This window comes from Antennarius striatus, chromosome 14, assembly GCF_040054535.1.
Source record: "Antennarius striatus isolate MH-2024 chromosome 14, ASM4005453v1, whole genome shotgun sequence".
Classification (NCBI taxonomy): domain Eukaryota; kingdom Metazoa; phylum Chordata; class Actinopteri; order Lophiiformes; family Antennariidae; genus Antennarius; species Antennarius striatus.
Genome location: NC_090789.1, coordinates 7,489,956 through 7,510,272, shown reverse-complemented (window position 1 = coordinate 7,510,272; position 20,317 = coordinate 7,489,956). Strand labels below are relative to the sequence as shown.

Here is a 20,317-nt window from a genome sequence, read left to right as displayed (position 1 = left end):
TGTTTCTTTATATAATAATTTTTTAAAAATTATGATTTGGTTTGCCAGAATCTCTAACTCCTCAACAAAAGTATACTGACAATAAATGGCCACTATGGCCCCTACCTGTGGACAGCCTGCCGGTGGGCGACAGAGGCTGTTGATATTTTTAAAAGAGGATTAAATACACACCTTTTTGATCAGGATTTTAAATACTATTTGATCCCTTGTGATGTTTCTCGGTCTATCCAATTTTATGTTGCTGCTTTTGTCCTGCTTTTAAAGATGATGATAATCTTAAATAGTTTTCTGTTTTTATTTATTACAGATATTGTATCTATTCTATTTATTTTATATTTATTTTATATTTCATATTATTCTTATTTTATGCTTGTAGTCCAGTATTTCCTCGAGGAGGTTGCTCCATACTGGGGGCAGTGTCGAGTCTGCTGTTGAGGGTTGCTGTCCTTGGATCCTTTCGACCCGGCTGGCTGGGAGTTCCTTTAATCTATGAGGGGATCCACTTGACTAGCACCCAGGCCACAGTCGGGTGGCCTGGGTGCCTGTCCTCCCGATGGCAGGGCATGTGGCTCCTTCTAGTGTGAACAACCCGTTTCCTGGATCCTCATTGCCATGCCATCTCTGTATTGTATGTGATTGAGTGTGTGTATGTGTGTGTAGTAAGGAGGGTGGCAGGGAGAGGTTTATAATTGTTTTTCTTTCTCTGTGCAGCAATTGCAAGCATGTTCATGTATGAAAAGTGCTTTATAAATGAAGTTGATTTGTTTTGATTTGAAAGGATATGTAACATCGAAGTGTCAGCATTAAGTTATCTTGTAAAATATGCAGCCTCTGCAGCAAATGGGGCCAGAGTGCATGGGTAACAGGCATTGGCGTTTCGGCTGGAGTCTCTGCTGGAATAATTATCTTGTTCCTCAAGCTTGCCCTTTTAATGGAATCCTATGTGTTGGCTAAGCTACACGTCTGCCTTTAGGTATGAATCTCCAAGCTGAACCCTGACCCCCTCATCCCCTCTCTCATTCCACCAAATATTTTCATAGGACATCTGACTTCAGTGGCTCGCTATTATTTCTGCAGGTGTGGAGAGAAAACACCCAGGGATATTCCACCACTGCACTTGTTATGGGCCCAAAACATGTCATTACTTTCTCTGTTTGAGCATGCAATTCATTATGTTGATGTATTCTCGATTTCTAGCCACTTTCCCTTTCCCCTGAATATAATCAGTCATCAAATTTTAGAGCTATATCAATTTAATAGCTCCTCTCGGTTCTATGAATGTATTTATCACCATCAGTCTGTGTGTGATTGTGCTCATTGCTACAGTAGCTGGAAGTATAACCAAACTGAATGGTCTCCCCTTGGAGGTCTCTGCATCAGTTCCAATCAAACTGGCATGGGATGCAAACCGCAACCAGATGGATGACTTCTACCTTTGTTTTCCAGATGAGCATACTAGCGGGAAACACAAAAGAGCCGGAAGTGAGTATGCGTATCGTGAACCAGATCTGAAATCTGTGCTGTTACTAAGGGCACACAACTTGAATGCACGGGGATTGGATGTCTTTCTTTTTTTTGTCTGTCCTTGGAAATGCAATCATATATCTCCTGTTCAACCTCTCATGATTAGAATCGAAAGACATGTGTGTTTGAGGTCCTACCAGAGCCACTTACAGCCCACATTCAACCCCAAAAGGATTTGAAATCCCATTTATACAAACTTTACTTAAAAACCTTTCTATCCATACAGATTAAGTCATGTGATGCTGAGAAAGCATAAACCTAGTCTCCTACTGATGCATCTCTTAAACACAACCTTGTATGGTTTGGAAGCCGGTGTATTTGCTTAGGTTTGGTGTGGCAGGAGAGAAACCCCATTTTTTAATGCAAAACAAAACGAGTTGGTGTAGGAGCCATGAACTCACCCTCAGAACACAAGTTTAAGAAAATGTTTCTGGTGTGTTGGAAGCTGAGGTGGTGCATGTTGTGGTGAGTGGGTGTAAAGGAGACCTTGTTGTAAGTGCGGTAAATGAGACATAATGGATTTCTGATGGCTTGTAAAAATGTTTGGAGGTTCAGACCCCAGAATATTTTTGTGAGGGTGAGTATGCATATGTGGTTTTAGGTATACAGTAAGTGTGCTTTGGAGAAATGGAGAATAGATCAGTATTACATGCAAAGCAAATGCTAAAGGTTTGAAAAGAGGGTTGAAAGAGTATCATGGAGTGCCTTGTAATACAGTAATGCCCCAGGAATGGCTGTTGAAAGTGAAAGCTTAGCAAAATTTAAATCTATTTGCAGATTCAGACCAGCAGATTCTAGCTGGAAGGACGGCTTTATGTCGTACTGCTTTGAAAGCTGATAAAATTCTTTTTGCCAACACTATATTAGAGTATTGTTTAAAAAAAAAGCCATCTCCAATGACTAGATATGTGTGTGTGTGTGTATGTGTGTGTTTAGTCAGAGCACACAAACATTGTATACAGGCCCCTGAACAGACACAACACACTAGGGGCCTGTAAGCATGCAATTAATAACAACAATCAGTACAGAGGAGGCGGTGACGGGTTCGGGTAGCGCCCCAATGAGCAGCTTGTGGGAGGGATGACGCCTTGCTCAAGGGCGCCACGGGAATGGCTAGGAGGTGAGCTGATACCTCCCACTGTCAGCTCACACTTCAAGGATGTCTGGCGGGAGCGGGAATCGAACCGCCTATAGCTGGGGGATGTCTGGTTTTAAGACGTCTGCTCTACTGCTGAGCCAGTGTACGAAAATATGCACCATCCAGAAGCTGACTGCATGTGTAAAGGAAGAGTTTTTAAAATAGACGAGAGTCATTAAGTAAGGGAGCACTGGTTATCTGACATCTCCATCCTCTTGCACCATATTTGCACTTGCACAGCTATGCTAACACAGGCCAGGATTGCATGGTATGAGAGAGTTGTGTTTAGACGGCTTTTCACAGCCCCTCAGTTGAGAATCGTTCAAATAGATATAATGCCGAAATAACAGCCATCGGAATGCAACTCTGCGTATGTGGTTGTTGGGCTTGGATGGAGATTTAAGGTCATGAGGCAGACAGATAAACTCCCCCCTCCCTGTTACATGTCGGTCTGGTCTGTCACATTTTCACTGTCATCTGATGGGGTGTCTCAGATGAGTCACACAACAGCAGGTGATGGATAAGGCGTGGTGGTAAATAAAACGGCACTTGCAAAGGTGTTGTTGTTGGCAACAAGTTGTCAACAAAGGGTCAGCATATAATTGTGTAAAGTATGCAACCGTTTAGCAGTGTGGACTGTGGGAAAAGATGCTTCACCACCGTCTTAAAGCCCACAGGACTGCAAGGGTGAAAAATATCACAAGCTATGGTAAATGGAGAACAAGAGTGACTACTGATAAGACAAGAATATAAACCCTTCACGCTTCCGTAAATCACTATTCCAGACTGGAGAACCTGTCTCAATTCCAGAGGCAAAATGGCTCTAAAAGGATCCAATGCACAGACTAAAAAACAAACATAGTCTGGCTTACTTTTCCTCCATTTTCTTTCTACTACTCCTTCAGTCTACAATTGCTTTGACTGTCTCTCTCACTGTTTCCCCAAGACGATGTATTATAGCGGCTGGAGTTTTTGTTGGAATGACTTAAATTGCCTTTAAAAGGCTGTTTGAATGATGAGTGCTGGTGTCTGCGCATTTGCACGTGTGTATGTATGTGTTTATGAACATGTGACTGAGTGTGGCTCCAGACCGTGTTTCCATCAGCTGTGCCAAATTTCTTTCATCCGCTCAACCAAACCCCCTTGCCCCCAAATTCCGTCCACCTCTACCCCCAATTTTTGATGCTCACCACATCTCCCACAATGGTCACACTCATTTGTGTGTGTGTGTGTGTGTGTGTGTGTGTGTGTGTGTGTGTGTGTGTGTGTGTGTGCGTATGTGCGTGCGTGCGTGCGTGCGTGCGTGCGTGTGTGTGTGTGTGTTACCCCATTTCTGCCTCTGCTTCTTTGGAAACATTACTGCCCTCTCACAATCCCAAGATAAGAGCTGCTATTTGCTTATCACACAAGCACAGATGTGAAAGAGCATAAACTGATAGTGGAGACAAAATCATTCAAAGTGGGTTTAAAGTGGGCTAAAAGCAGCAGCTGGGTTATTAAAACAAAGATATGTGTTGCTTTGAGCTCCTCTTAGAGGAAATGCTCCAGTGCTTAAATTCGACATCTCTAGATCAGATGATTTTATTCAGTCACCAGACATCATCAGCAGTTACTTCCCCTGTCTGTTTGTATCTGCACTGAAAGTGATTACAGACACATTCTAGACACCTTTCATGTCATGAATGATGGACAAATTGAGAAAAAGTAGGGGGAGACTGTAGTGCTTCTGAGGTAAAAGATTAGCAAAAACAGCACTCCTTCCTTCCTGATGTGTAGAATATGTAAAACAGGAGATACACATTTTCAGCTCTGACGCTGAGAAACAGACCTTAAATGTGTTTTGCAGACCATGCACGTGGACGGCAACACCACCGTGACATCTCTTGACAATAGGAAAGATGTACAGACAGGATCTGAGCAAAATGAATTAGCCGTAAAAGTTGCAGGGTTAATTGAATCAACAGACTGGCCAAGGGTGTGAAGTTACTGTTGTGTCTGGCAGGGCTGAAAACTATTTGGACAATGTTGTTGGCAGCTTTGCAGCTAAAGCTTTTCTTTTCCCCCTCCTGTCTGATTAATTGTAGTGGGAGCAGAGTAATGGGCAGGGGTGACTGCAGAAAGAGTGTCACATGGAGAAGATTTGCAGATTAATCGATGCAGAGTCCATGACCTGTATTCCTCAAAATCTCCTTTGTTTGATATGAATCACTAATCAGAATGGCAAGCAGAAGTGAGAACTTTGACAGCTCACCATCTGTTTTTTTGAGTTGTATGGTTATCCCTATGGGAACCAGTAAGTGCTATACTGTATGTGTACTTTAGTGTATGCATTGGTTAAATAGTTTCAAGAGTAGGAGTTATCTTCTAATGAACTACCCCGAAAATAAGCCAACAAAACGTCAACTTAAACTAGAATTCAGATATTCTAATGACCAGATGAGATAAATTGGATAACAATGTTCATATATTATTACACGAATGTTGGCAAAGGAATACCGTTTTTGGTATAGGTAAAATTGAAAGACCAATCGATCGTAAAATTTGCATGATGCAGCTCAGAAACAGCTTCTTGCTATATCATTTTGGGTTCACCAAGCAGAAGCTGCGCACCACTCTACCTCCCACTGCATGCTTACAGGCCCCCTTGTATGTGTTTGTGTTTTACAGAGGCCCGTACATACCAATATATATGCATGCGCTTGTTTGACGCAATACTAGCGTGTGCTCTTAATTTCCCTTCAGGGATCACAATAGTCAACAAAAATAGAAAAAAATATATATTAGTGTACTTTTCTAGCTCAATTTAACGCTGACATGAAAACATGCATTACATCTTTTTCAAAACAATAACCCTGTAAAATATAAAATGAGTAGCATCTACATTCAAATCCAGCAGAAGTAGTAATATATTTCCTTATTTCTGATGTTTAGTCACACCCCTTAGCCCCTACTTTTCTTACAAGGAGGCGGCTAACTTTGCCTGTCCTTTGTTTGGTGCTAGGAAGCTAGCATAGTTTGTGTTCGATGAGTTTTTTGACTGAAATATGTTGCTGCAAATAAAATTATTGCTGCTGAGGGTAATGGGAGTGAACCCAAACCAGTGTCTTGGTTTAACAATTTGAACAAAAACAACATTATTCAGTGCCCTTTTGCAGACACACATTTTTGTGTAGTCTATTAACCAGCCTAACTCAAGTTTCTTTTCACTGTTTCACTGCTCCCAACATGAGGTTTGAATCAGCAGGGACACAGCATTCAGAAAACATCCCATCAACGTAACAATCTGGCAGACATTTCTGCATCCTCATTTTCCTCCTCTGCTTCCTTGTTTGTCCTCCCTACTCCTCCCAGACTACAAGGGATACAGAACATGCCTCGACCCTATGATGAACGACCGTGACTGGAATAGAATAAATGGATTTTGAATAATCATATGAAAAACTGAAGAAACTACATAATATAAAGGCAGCACTGTTTGATCGAAATGTCTTTTAAAGCTTCAGAACTAACCAAATTTCTGCTTCCCTCTCAAGAGATTATTGAGACAGAAAGTTTAGTTGAGAGGTATTACAGAGCTTGTTGCTCAACTTGAGGAATGGGCCGGGTGTTCCCGACAGGGTAAACAAACACTGGAGTAGTAAAGAAGTTGCGGTGAGCTAAGGCGGAGTAATTCATTGAGGAATGATTTGTGTCTGAGAGCAAACAGACGGCCACTGCATGTTTCTGTTGACACCCGTTCAAATCCTTGGCAAGATCAAAGACGCCACATGGTAACTACAAAATGAGCACTCCTTAGACTGAGCTTATTTTCTCTTTTCTGTTTCTTTTACCTTCAAATCTTTTCCTGTACTTTCAACTCTTTGTTCCACAACTGCTGCTTTCTCTGCTTCCCATTTTCATGACATCCTACTTCAATCTTTCTGTCTCTTCCAAATGGATACATCACTAACCCTTTTCTAAAACCTCTTTTCCAATGTTTCCCACAGCCCTATAACACTTTCACCGCATGTCAGGAAGACTTGGGACTCGTGGTTTCTGCCCAGTTATGAGAGCAGTCCAGCTCAAGATCCACTGGGCTGGTTGTTGGGTTGGATCGCGGTGCAAACCAGGGCCCACTGTTAGAAAAAGACTGCTTATCTGGTTCAAATTAGTAGTGAGACAACACAACAGGGGTTTTTGTTGGCGGTTCAGAGAGGACAGAGAAAGGAAAGTGGGGAGAGAGACTGCACAGCCACCTCCAAACTACAAAAATGAGAGTGGTAATTGATTCAAAGCCATCCCTAATTAAGTTCTTCACTGGTTGGCTAAAATACATCCTCACAGATCTTGTTGTATTTCTGTCACATTCACTGTCCAAACCATCTTAGATGATTAACTTCAGGTAAAAAAGTTGACTCAATCGATTCTACAATGTATTGTCTTGGAAACATCCAAGATTTAATTCAGACCATGTTAATGTTAATGTTAATGTTAATGTTAATGTTAATGTTAATGTTAATGTTAATGTTAATGTTAATGTTAATGTTAATGTTAATGTTAATTCAGACCATAGCTGTATATCAAAATCCCATTTTTTTCTATTTTAATTTAAAAAAAAAAAAGATTCAGATATACAACTATGTTCTTCAGCCTGCAGCCGCTCTATGATGTCGCTAATGTTCTGAAATATGGAAAACCGTGACATTTCATTCATGTCAAACAATCAGTTCAGATCAATTCTTTATTTGACCAGCAGAGATACACTTTTTCATGTGTATCTCTTGTCCTACTTAAGTTCGCATTTTCACTTGCAATTCTTCTTATTTATGTTAGCTTACAAGCAAAACAGAGTAATGTCTAATGGAGAGGCAAACGGAAAGTCATACCTTTAGCTTTTTATTTTAGTCTTCACTGTGAATAATCTGAAATGATCTCCATAAATCTTTACTCCACTTGTCTTCGTCCTGAGGCAAAGCAATATTGTTGCCTGTATTGTGAGCATGAAACAAAATAATTCTTCTTCAACAGCTTCTTTGAGCTCTGAGGAATGCTGCCAAAATGCATTGCCTCTCCTGTCTAAATCCAGGAAGCATTACATATATTTTAGGGATAAAAAGAAACAAGAGAACAGTCCAGACCCACACACACACACACACACACACACACACACACACACACACACACACACACACACACACACACACACACACACACACACACACACACACACACACACACACACACACACACACACTTACTATGCAACCAGTAGACAACAATCACAAAGTATACACCTCAAATAAACTGGAAACGGCACAAAGGTTGTTTTTTTTATTTCATCGTTTCTCCGCTTTGCTGCTGATTAGAGGAAAAGATTAGGACAAAGCCTCAGAGAACCACTTGTGTTGTATCATAATGCTTCCGAGCACTGCATTATGAAACACATGTTTCTCAATGGACTCAAAGTCTTTGCAGAAAAGATTAAGTCTCACAGACAAGGCCATTTGAACATGAATTGTGATAGAGCCAGCACCTTGCATTAAATGGTTTTTAATATAATGGCTCCAACAAACTTTATATGGGGTTCGGAGAAAATTGGTCAGACATTAATGCTTTGAGACCTTGTTCAGACTGGTCGCTTATATCCAATTTTTAGCCCATCGAGATTGATATCAGATATCTTGTTTGTAGTCTGAACAGTCCCTTACCACATGATATTCGATTTTTGCGGGACAGATTGAAACCACATTCAGGAGGTAGTTTCCTATCAGATTGGACAGATGCATCTCAGTCTGAACAGCTCCAAACATTCTGATCGGATATGGCAGACCATTACATCATATCCGTGACGCGAGAGCTAGGGGCCAGAAGGAAGAGCGTTGCGCATTACGGAGTGGAATAAAATTGAAGAAGAAGTTGACAATGTCTGGTGTGTTTTCTCCACCTCTCCCAGACAGTGATATCGTCAATACGCTAAGGTAACAAAACTTGTTGTTGGTCGTCATTGTTGTTGTTAACGCCGTCACAATTATATGACCTCACACATCACACGCGCTGAACGACACCTCCACGCCGACATAATTGTTACGGCAACCTGACAGATCAGCCGATAATGTGACCCAGTCTGAACAGACCCAGATCTTATCTGGACACTTGCTAAAAACAGTGTGGATGGTCAGCCCTAAATATCCGAAATGGAAGGAAATTCGATATGCCTGCAGTCTGAACACAGCCAGCCTGGTAGTGCCCTTACATAGCACAAAACACTGTAAAAAAGCACGTCAAGAGCCCAGAGGTAGTGTGCTGCATGGTGATATTTTTGTCTCCTATCCCACTGCTGTTAGCATCACAGAACAATTTATATATAACAGATCTCTGCAGTCCCTTTAGCACTACATTGTCATTTATATATATATATATATATATATATATATATATATATATATATATATATATATATATATATATATATATATATATATATATATATATATATATATATATATACTGTATATATACAGAGAGAGAGAGACAGAGAGAGAGAAAGAGAGAGAGAGAGAGAGAGAGAGAGAGAGAGAGAGAGAGAGAGAGAGAGAGAGAGAGAGAGAGAGAGAGAGAGAGAGAGAGACCCTAATTTCCCCTGGAGGATTAAATCAGTATATAAAATAAAAATTGAGAAACTTTATGAATTCTGGGTATTCTAAAATTCTAAAATTAGTATTCTAAAATATCCTGTCTGCACTTTTAATTTTCATATCAAATTCAATTCAACTGATTGGTGTTTTGATAATCTTTCTGTCAGTGAAGGTTCTGAAAATCCACAGCCATCTACCCAACTGGTGAGACCCATGGTGAGGCAAACACATCCATGCAGACTGAGCATAAAGTTGAACATTACGTGATACAACAAGGACACAATAAGCATAAAAGAGGTGCATTGATACATTCATTGTGTGGGGAAAACCTTTATTAGAACCAGAAGTTCAGTATGAAATGATGCATTGTTCTTTTAAATAGGTTAGTGTCTGGACTATTCTGTTTCATTCATGAGGTCGTTGGTGCAATGAACCTCCTTGATATATTGTAGTTATTAAGTCTTTGTACGCTACTGAAGATTGGGGTGAAGAAAACCTTTAGTATTTTAGTGTAAAGTACAGTACATGTGTCACTTAGTAAGCCTTCTGAGCCTGTTCCAGAATATCTAGCGCTGTGAAATAAAATGCCTTTTTATTATCCTGCTCCAAGGGAACCATAACATCACAATAAGCCCATTCTCTTTTCTCTTTTCACGAACACCTACACACGTCTAAATCAAGCTCAGACTGAACAATAACAAAGTCTGCAGCTTTTCAAATGGTCTCAGAAGAGCCATTACTGATCCCTTACTCAATACTTGCCCCATCGGAGGGAGATATATCCATCCTGAATATGAAGCTCAATAATAAAAACAAACAGTTGGCTCACGAAGAATATCTGTAACAAGATGAAAAGTGGAATAATGTGAGTTTTATACTGCGGCGTTGACCCCGGTTAAGAGTTGGCCCTGCTGTTGGAAATACCCCAGACGTTTTTGAACTGAGCCAAGGGCCATGAATGAGTGTCATAGGAAGTCAAAAACAATAGTCTTCATGTGGCTTTTGGATTCAAAACTTTTTACTTTCTTTTTTTTATTTTGGAAAACGGAGACTGGTCAGAGGTGAGTTATGAAATATCTACAGAGGCAGGGTAATGCTTGCATCCTTATATCCAGTGGTGAACCAAGGTAAACTCAAGCCTCAGCTACAGAAAATGGAATGTCACATCCCATTAACTTGGACCAGCACTTTTGCTGGACATCCACTGAGGTTTTCCTTCCTGTTTGTTCCAGTTGGGTTCTCTCTGAAAACATGAGCTGCTTTCCCAAAATACTCCACTGCACCCTGTTCAATATGCATTTTCTTTGCTTAGTTTAGGCCTCACTAAATAAAAGCAATATCTAAAAGTCATAATATGAGCGCTGTAAAGAGTGGTACAAGTCAAGCTGCTTTTGTCTCCATAGATGCAGGGTACAAGTGGCCATCAGATAGAAGGTTCTGATTAAGAGTGAATGTTGTTAAGCCCTCTCTGAGCTCAGAGACACTGCTATGACCAAACCATTGCTGATAGAGTCAACAGGAGGAAGAGGGAAAGTAACAGGCATCTGCCAAGCCTCCCTGAGGCTCGCTGTCCCCCCGTCTCTCTCTGTGTCCCCATGTTGCTGCCAGCCAAGTGGAAAAACTCCCTCAGATCCAGGCACAGTAACGAGAGAATGAAAAAACAAGTGAGAGAGAGAGGAACCCAGATCAAGGTAGACAAACAAATTAATGAGACTGACAGACAGAAATCTAAATTTTAATGTACATAAATATGACTGAATAATAGAAATATTGATATTTCCTCTTTTGCTCCTCCCCCTGTTATTTGCTCTCTTTTTTTCAGTGCTCAAATCGAGCCAAAACAATGTCCTTCAATACAAGTGCCTGACAAATAACTTGCTGTTGCAACCAGTCTGAAAGGCTTTGTGTTTGTGCATATTCACTTTGTGCCATATAGCTGCCTTTCATATACATCAGCAGCACATCCTCTCCGAGACGACTACCGATGATGTGCTAACAAGCTAAAATAGTACGAATACATGTGACGAGAGGAATCAAAGAGAGACAAGATGAAAACATTCATCAATCTGCCCACAAAAAAATTCTTCTTTCTTTAACTCTGTCTTTTTCCTCTCCCTCCTTTTGCTGAAAAAACAAATCCAGTTTATTAATCTTGAATGTTTTGATCCATGCTTTGATTAAGACCAGGACCTGCACTCTATTTCTACCTCCCTTCACTGCAATCCTAGAGTCAATTTATCATCAGCACCAGTTAGCATGCCTTGTGATAAATATGTGTGTGTGTGTGTGTGTGTGTGTGTGTGTGTGTGTGTGTGTGTGTGTGTGTGTGTGTGTGTGTGTGTGTGTGTGTGTGTGTGTGTGTGTGTGTGTGTGTGTGTGTGTGTGTGTGTGTGTGTGTGTTTGTATAGCTGCTATTATAGCCATGGTAAAACCAGGCTGAAAAGAGCAATAGAAAAAAACACACTTTGTTGGTGAAGCTGTTAAATGTGGCCTTTGTGCATGGTTGGGGTGGAGTAGTGGGGTTATGTTGTGTTTAGGTTCCAGGGAAGTAAAGGAATAACCAGGTTTGCCTTTCCTTGAGAATGAGTGGCATTCTCCTTCATTTCCTGCTTGCACTGCATAAGACCAAGAGTAACATAAGCACGTGTGCACTCATACGCTTAAAGACATACAAAAGCCTATGCAAACACACACTAAGGGACCATTAGGAAGCACAAAGTAAATTTCACATATATGAAGACTGAAGACAACACAGTGATCTATAGCTAAATTCACATTGATGAAAAGCTGAGCCTGGGCTGAGTCTATATCATGATGATAAAAGATCAAAAAAATTAATTTGAATTTGAATTGATTAGCAGGAGCAGGAAGGGAAGAACTGGGTTTCTGAGTTTAGTAAGTCAAACTTATGCAGCAACAAAACAAGAAGATGTTTGTTTGTGTGACTGTTAGTCTGCCCCCTTGTGGCACAAAGGTGTAGACTACTTTGCAAGACCCACGTTTACTGCTTTTTAGAACGAATCCCATGTGAGAGTATGTATCCGCTCTGCAACTGTATGTTTGGCTAAAGTTTATAAGCAATGACTAATTTGACATTTTGTAGTATAGAAAACCGTCCAGCTTAGAGGAGACAGTTATCAAAGCATTTTCTGCTTTTAATCGAATCGCTGATTTTTTTGTCCTTGTAAATCTTTAATGAAGATGACATCTCGCGAAAAGGCTGACAGATCTTCACAGCTTTTGTCTCCTACCAAGACATCAGGACAGCTGGGTGGCAGAACAACTGCAACAGAGTGTGAGTCTCAACACCAAACACACAGGAAAGTGTGCAAAAGATGGTGTGGGTGTGTGATTTTTGGTTTGAATATGTGTCTACTTTTGTGTGGTGGTATCAGTGTCTGTATTGCTCTGGTTATGAAGTATGCTGTGGGTGCTGGTCTGCAGTCAACATGACTGCAGCCCAGCACCAAACACAACTGTTGTTTGTATATGGTACGATATGATTTGGCACTTAATATCAGAAGTCCAAGGGGGCAACCGGTCAAAGTTAATTGCGGTTATATAATTCACTGCAGCATGCAAAAACACTTGAAATACTTCTAACCACAAAGAAAGTGACTAGCCGATGCCTACTAGAGAACAGCAAATCCCATTCATGGACATTTGGTTGCAATGTTTACAGAGCAATATGCCAAGATACATGTGGCAAAGCACGGAGTTGTGAGCCAAGAGCAAGGTCAGTGATGCTGGCAAAAGTAGAAAAGGGCGGTCACAAATCTTCTGACCTATAGGTATGTTAATGGAAACCAAGAGAAGGCGGGAAGAATGACTGGAAATCAGCGCTGACTGAACTTTATGAGCAAACACAACTGAAAAGTAAAGCTGACCCTGCTACGCACCAGCAGCTTTGCAGGCACAATAACTCCAGCTGTACAGTGCCAGGGGGGAGAGTTCTGGCTTTGGTTTGCATCCATTCACCAACTCCCCTTCAAGATTGTGTAACATACTTTGATGCAGTCACCTAGGAGCATGCATGTGTGGCTACACGTGCACCAACACTCACACATCCAGTTGACTTTTTGTGCCAAAAGCCAATGAAATAAAGAGATGCTGCCAAATGTTTTTGGATCACAGAAATCTAACCCACTGTCTTTTCCAGACACTCTTCCCCATTCTTTCCCTTCCTCTTATCCTTTCTCTCCGTGTGTACCTCCTTCCTCTGCTAAGAGAGATTGATGTTGCATTGAAACACATCTGATAAAAAAAAAGGTGTTTTGGACTTCACTCTTTGTTTTTACGCTCACTCTGTTTTTCATGCAGGACACCTGAAGACTCAGAGTCACGGCAATTTCTCATTCTCTTCTTTTGCAATGGAGGGATGTCGTTACAATGGAATGCAGCATTGCTTTCCAGAAGCGTCACAGTGAATGAACACAGTAGAGAAACAGGGGGATGGAGGAGAGGAGAGGAGAGGAGAGGAGAAGAGAGGAGAGGAGAGGAGAGGAGAGGAGAGGAGAGGAGAGGAGAGGAGAGGAGAGGAGAGGAGAGGAGAGGAGAGGAGAGGAGAGGAGAGGAGAGGAGAGGAGAGGAGAGGAGAGGAGAGGAGAGGAGAGGAGAGGACCATGCGTCCATTTGCTGTATTTCTCTTTTTACAGAACATTCCACTCACAATATGATCAAAAACTACGAAACAGGCTGCAATCCATGCCACACACACACACACACACACACACACACACACACACACACACACACACACACACACACACACACACACACACACACACACACACGCACACACACACACACACACACACACACACACACACACAGTTCATTTTGCCAACTTCAGCAGCGGCAGCAGAGGTTCCAGGTGTGAACAGTGTCTGAGCCCTATAAATTCAGACACACATGGCCATATCATCAGCACTGTTTTAGACTCACCAGCGCAAAAACACACAAATATACCAAGGAAAGTCAAATGAATCAATAGTGGGTACAAAGCTGCAACTTTAGAGCTGTTATATTATCCATTATGCCTAGCCTAGGGCTTGGTGAACAATCTGTACCTATTCTTTTTAATCTACAAGCCATTGCTCTAGCTTAAGACTCAAGAGAATTATGCTGGTCCCATGACTAAGATATTGCACCGTCTGTTTTTATATTTTTACTTTTTCCTTTCCTGTTCTCTCCTCTTGTTTCTTTTGGCCTCAACCACTGCAGACACATGTGATAAAAGTGAAAAGATGAAATGACATGACACAAGGACCCTACCAGAGCCAGAGAAAGTTGGTGACAGGTAGTTGGGGCTTACCTTTCTCTCCTCAGGGTAATGAGGAGCAGGGCAGGATGCCCTGGATAAAGGGCAGCAGTAGGTGTAAGCGTCAGATGGGTTCTGTCTTCTTCCTCCCTCCTTGCCTCAGCCACGCGTGTCTCCCATGGGATGTGACAGCATCAGATATGCAATGACCATGCAGCCAAAACGGTAGAGTACTGCTGTCCTGGGCAAAGAGCTGGCACCCTGAATTTGTCCAGTGCTTTTAAAAAAATGATATTTTCAGTTGCAGATGTGGCAAATTGTCTGTTTAAGTTTTATTTTTCTGCCTCCTGTAAAAATTAAAAAAGTCCATCCATGTGGTGTTTGGCAAAGTGAAAGAGAGGTTTAAAGGGCAAAGTAAGAGTAAGGAATCCTCTCTATGCTGTCTTCAAGCTGTCCAGACGCATGTCTGAGGAGCACCTTCCCAATCTGTGCACTCTCACTCTCCAGGATGGAAAGTAGGAGGGAAGGAGCGAGGGAGCAGGACAGAGAGGAGAGAGAGTGAGCAACCGTGGAGACTCAGCCAGTCAGTCAGGCAGTGTATATTGATCTAAAGGCTGTGGGTTCAAGCAGGCTGAGCTCCCACTCCCAGGACTTATAACCAGGGGCTGTGCACCTCGCTCCTCCAATCTCCCAGGCTCATTCCACGATCTCTCCTACTGGCTCATTTTGGGAAGGACAAACAGAATTGTTTACTGGGTTAAACCCCCTTGTACAAAAATCTGTGACTGGCTAGGCTGTAGAAGGAGGGGAGAAAGCAGGATGGGGTGGGGTAGCGGCCGCACAGAAGGAGGGTGGGGTGGGATGAAATGAACTGAAGGGAATGAAAAAGGGATGAGGAGAAGGGGAATTTGGAGGCATCCATAGCTCCTCTATTCATCTCTCCGGTCTCCTCTTCTACTTTCTGCCCTTTATCCTATTAAAAGTAAAAATTACCGCATTGGGATGAATAAAATGTATTTCTTCTTCTTGTTCTTCTTCTTGTTCTTAAATGTACTCTTCTAAAAATAAAAATAAAAAATTCTTATTCTTCTTCTTCAACTCACTTTTGCAAACTTCCTGATATAATGCACTAATTTTCAAATTGTAATTTCCTTTTATTTATTAGTTTTTTGTGTTTTTGAAACACTTTAGTACTTTCATCTAATGAAAAACTGTAAAATATTTGAATGTGATTGAAGTTTTTTTGCAAAAAATCTTCATCTGAAGCACGTTAGTGCTTTCCTCTCATGTAAAATTGTAAAATGTTTGAATGTGATTAAAGTGTTTTTGCAAAAATCAAAAAATCAAAAAAATCTTCTTCCTCTTCCTCTTGTTCTTGTTGTTGTTGTTGTTGTTGTTGTTGTTCTTCTTCTTCTTCTTCTTCTTCTTCTTCTTCTTCTTCTTCTTAATGTAAATTGTAAAATGTTTGAATGTGATTAAAGTGTTTTTGCAAAAATTAAAAAAATCTTCTTCTTCTTCATAACAGTTTCTATCTATCTATCTATCTATCTATCTATCTATCTATCTATCTATCTATCTATCTATCTATCTATCTATCTATCTATCTATCTATCTATCTATCTATCTATCTATCTATCTATCTACATTTATATTTAGATATACATAGCTAGCTAGCTATTCATTCCTATGGTTAAAACTTGCCAACCATAATCTGAGAGAAAGTAGAAACTTTAATCGACATGACTGATTAGAAGTCATGAGTCAGAGGTTAATTTGTTCCTGTAGGTAAATTTAAACAGAAGACTGGTTTACTAAGAGAATCACAGACTGAGCATTCAGTGTTTAATTGGCACTGTGTTAGGGCCCTGTGCTCTGGTAGTGGACCTTGAAGAAAAGCCTGATCTGTGATTGGAGGAGCCAGGTGGGAAGCAAGCCTAGCCTCCTCTTGAAAGACCTACAGGAACTGAGCCTTTGCCTAAAAAAGAAAAAAAAAACATCTGATAGTGACTGTGAGTTCTAGTAGATTTTAGATTAAAGAGAGGGATGGGCCGAAAAAAAGTTTAGAACCTTACATTTTTTTGTGGTTGTATCCATCATCACGTTGTTGGGCCCGGAAAAATGCTAATTTCAGCGACATCTACTGATTGATTACTTCAATCAATGCTTAAATTACTTCTGGAATCAAAAGCAGGCCATCCTGCTGCACGTCATGTTTTACTCACGAAAAGTGATAAATGTCCCCAGACTGTGTAATCTGTGGAGTTAGACTGAACCCAGTCTCTCCTGGCACAAGAACTACTGGCAAACAGCTCAACAAAGGCATATTTGGAAAATGTTTACTCTAATAAATGGGAGCCGCCATTTGAAGAGTGTCTTTACCACAAATTTTATGGAGCTTGATGTTTTTTATGTGTTACTTTTGCTTTCTTTGGGCTAATTCCATCAATGTTGAGATAGTGAAGTGATTAAATGTCCAACATCGAGGTTGATTTAAACTACAGAAGGTACAGGCTGAAATTAAGGAACTTAAAGAAGGAATCAATTGTTGATTGTGTCATCAGAGCCGCAGAGAAAATATTTTTTTCATGACTGGAACGACTTAAATTGAATAATCGCTAAAAAATAAGCAATGGGCGTCATGTCTGTGAAAGAGCCATGGTGCGGTTGAAGCTGGCTGAATGGCTCTCTAAAACATGAAAAGGGTGGAGTGACCAGATGCCCAGCAATGATGTCATCAATGGGAGCCCTGTGTGGTAGTCAGGCCTTCCATTGATTCCTCTTCCAGTGTTTGTGTGTGTGTGTGTGTGTGTGTGTGTGTGTGTGTGTGTGTGTGTGTGTGTGTGTGTGTGTGTGTGTGTGTGTGTGTGTGTGTGTGTGTGTGTGTGTGTGTGTGTGTGTGTACGTGTGTGTGTACGTGTGTGTGTACGTGTGTGTGTACGTGTGCGTGTGTGTAATGATGCCCTACTACAAAAGTTAAGCAAAAATTGCTTAATGGATGCTCAGACATGTCAGAACCCACTGTCTCCATCTCAAACATGTTACAATCTCACCAAAAAATTCCAGATCCGTCTCCTAAAAAATAGTGAGCTTTCCCTCTGCTCTCACACAAACCATATTCATTCTCACCCTTTGGTCAGCACACACCCCTTGAAAAATCTCCGAACCATTCACTCCATCAGCAGGGTACACAAGTCCCCTCCAACTCACTTGCTTTTACAAGGTGAGACGCTCCCAAGAAGAGGGGAAAAACACCTGGTCATCACAAGTTTTTCTTTTTCACTCCACTTTTCCCCTTCGTTCCATTCCATTAGTAAGAGTGAAAACAAACAGTGACTGTTAGCTCACTGGAAAACCTTTGCATTGCATCACACAGACCCACTTTGCCCTTGATGTTCGTCAAAAGCCAGAAAATAAGGCGTGAAAGGAGGCTGGCGTCACAAATACACTCCACCCTACACCCCACCCTATGTCGCTAACTATAGTCCTACTATGCCCAACGTAAGAGGGTCTGTTCTCGTCAAAAGGTGGTGTGTTTAGGGTGGGGTGAGTTTTCTTGGGAGCACTTATGTTCCTTGAGTAGGTTGTGTGAATGGCAGGAGTGTGTTGAGAGGTGGAGTTGTTTGTGTTCGTGAGCTTGATTGGAATAAACCTTTGGGTTGTAATATGACTTTCTACATTTCAGTCTGTGGGTCACTCTGAGTAATATTGTGTGGTGACAACTGAGCCAATGGCTTAATAAACTAATACGGTCTGAACAGTGTTTAATCATTACTATGATATGAGAAAACCCCTTTTCCAGTACTGGATTAATAGTTTGCACCTACAACTAATGCACTTTATTTCAGTTAAGCCCCACTTATTGAAACAGGGAATCAATATCTGGTAACAAAGGTCAGAGTTGAAGGTTCACACAGGGACAGCAGGGAACAGGTGCTCTTCTCTTCCATCCTCTGCTTTTATACTGCTTTTGTTTGTTATCAGCCTCAATTTCCCTTGGGCGATGATTCAAAAAGGCTGCTTTCTTTCAGGTGACATAGTCTACCTTTGTCTGTTCTAACCTTACAAAGGAATGCGTGGCATTCACCAGGCTGTGCCTAAATAGACCTGTTAAGGAGAGTGAATAAAGGTGGTGAGGGAAGAGGGAAAAGAAGAGAGAAGAGGTAAAAGAAAAGTTGGAGCAACAAAACACGAGTAGGACAGAAGTGAAGAAAACAGAGTTCACATAGGATGCGAAGGGGAAGTCAGAAAAAGAGACAAAATAAAGTAAGTAGCTTAGAAGAGTAAGGAATGGAAAGGGAATTCTAAAAGAAGGGAGGTTAGTCTTTTCACACACATAAAAATTTGGGCCTCTGAAATTGATACAAATTTCAACAGGGAAATTCCACTAAAATGGACTTGGGGCTCTGCCACAGCCCTTGGCTGGCATATGGGTGGGTGGGAGGTGATGGAAGAGAATGAGAGGGGAGGGGAGTTGAATGGATTGATGGAGAAGGTAAAGGAGATGTTTTTGGCCTGACTCGACCTGGATAATCTGACAAATATTGTCACTGAGTTGAGTTTCCCCTGAGATAATCATTTAACACTGATAAAAGGGGAAAGGGGGGACTGTGGAGAGAAAAAGGATGGCAGTGTTTCCACCCTGGGAAAAACGCTCCCCAAAGACATTCGAGGACAGCCAGGGTAATTGTTCCGTCTATTTGGATTGCACGAAAAGAGATTGGGGAAAAGAAAAGGGAATGGGAGACAATTAAGGAGATCCACAAAGATATAACAGATGGTTGTGTATTTTGAAAGGTGTGAAGGGAGAGTAATTCCTTCCCCTTCCTACATGCACACTTGCTACATGCACAAGTGACTGAAGAAATGCAGAGGGGAGGCATATTTCTGTTTTTATAGTTATTAGTCCGTCTTTCCTACTCTGACACAAACACACAAGTAGTGTAAATAAAACAGTGGCGACTGATAGGCATTTTACAGCTTTTGTATTTGTGGCATTTTTGACTCTGGGTGGTCTCTGTTGAAATACTTCTACAGTCATTAATCATCACTCAAGAATCAGTTGTCAGATGTGTGAGTTGAGAAAAGAGACGATCGCTGGTCAGTATCCACGTAGGGAGCGGGAGCACCTACTGTGCTGTGTGTGTTTGTGTGTGTGTGTGTGTGTGTGTGTGTGTGTGTGTGTGCGTGCGTGCGTGCGTGCGTGCGTGCGTGCATGTGTGTGAAGGAAAAGGAACTACAATAGCTCTATTTTACCCAGAGATCACAATAGCACTAGCATCATAACATAGACCCTTCTGCCACCTTTACTTGCTGTGTCACCATCTTTCTACATTCAAAGCATGTGTCCAGTAACCCTTTGTAAACAGTGGAATAACATTACAAGTCATGTACCTTCCCTGCTACATGACTGCTGAGTTCACCTACACCCGTGGGGCAAGGGGCTACCGAAATTCACACTGTCACCCCAATTTTAGCCAACAGCTACTAAATACAGCAAGCTAAATCCTCTGGTAGTGGATCTCATCCATCATCAAAACATGTTTGAGACATCAAGATATGTTTGATTATGTCCTCCCACTTCTTTGGCTTGCTCCATTAATAGCTTTTTTACAGGTAAGTGAAGGATGATGAAGGTGCAAAGGCCTTGCCTTGACAGGCTGTATGAGCTACCAGATTTGAGGATGATGCACGGCTTTTCTAGAGATCTATTTCTCAATGTCTTTCATTATGAGTCTAAGATTGGCATTTAAAAACAAACTTTGCAACTGAAAATTTCCTGGT

At 41.3% G+C, this 20,317-nt stretch overlaps 1 protein-coding gene across 1 annotated transcript in view; it reads right to left on the bottom strand.

Annotated features, from left to right (window-relative positions):
* The window catches only part of col8a2 (collagen, type VIII, alpha 2), a 44,905-nt gene extending 29,648 nt beyond the window's left edge, over positions 1–15,257 (bottom strand). Inside the window, exon 1 of the mRNA XM_068333848.1 lies at positions 14,591–15,257. The gene's annotated coding sequence lies outside the window, so the exon portion shown is untranslated. The remainder of the gene's footprint in view (positions 1–14,590) is intronic.
* Between the last annotated feature and the right edge of the window lie 5,060 nt (positions 15,258–20,317).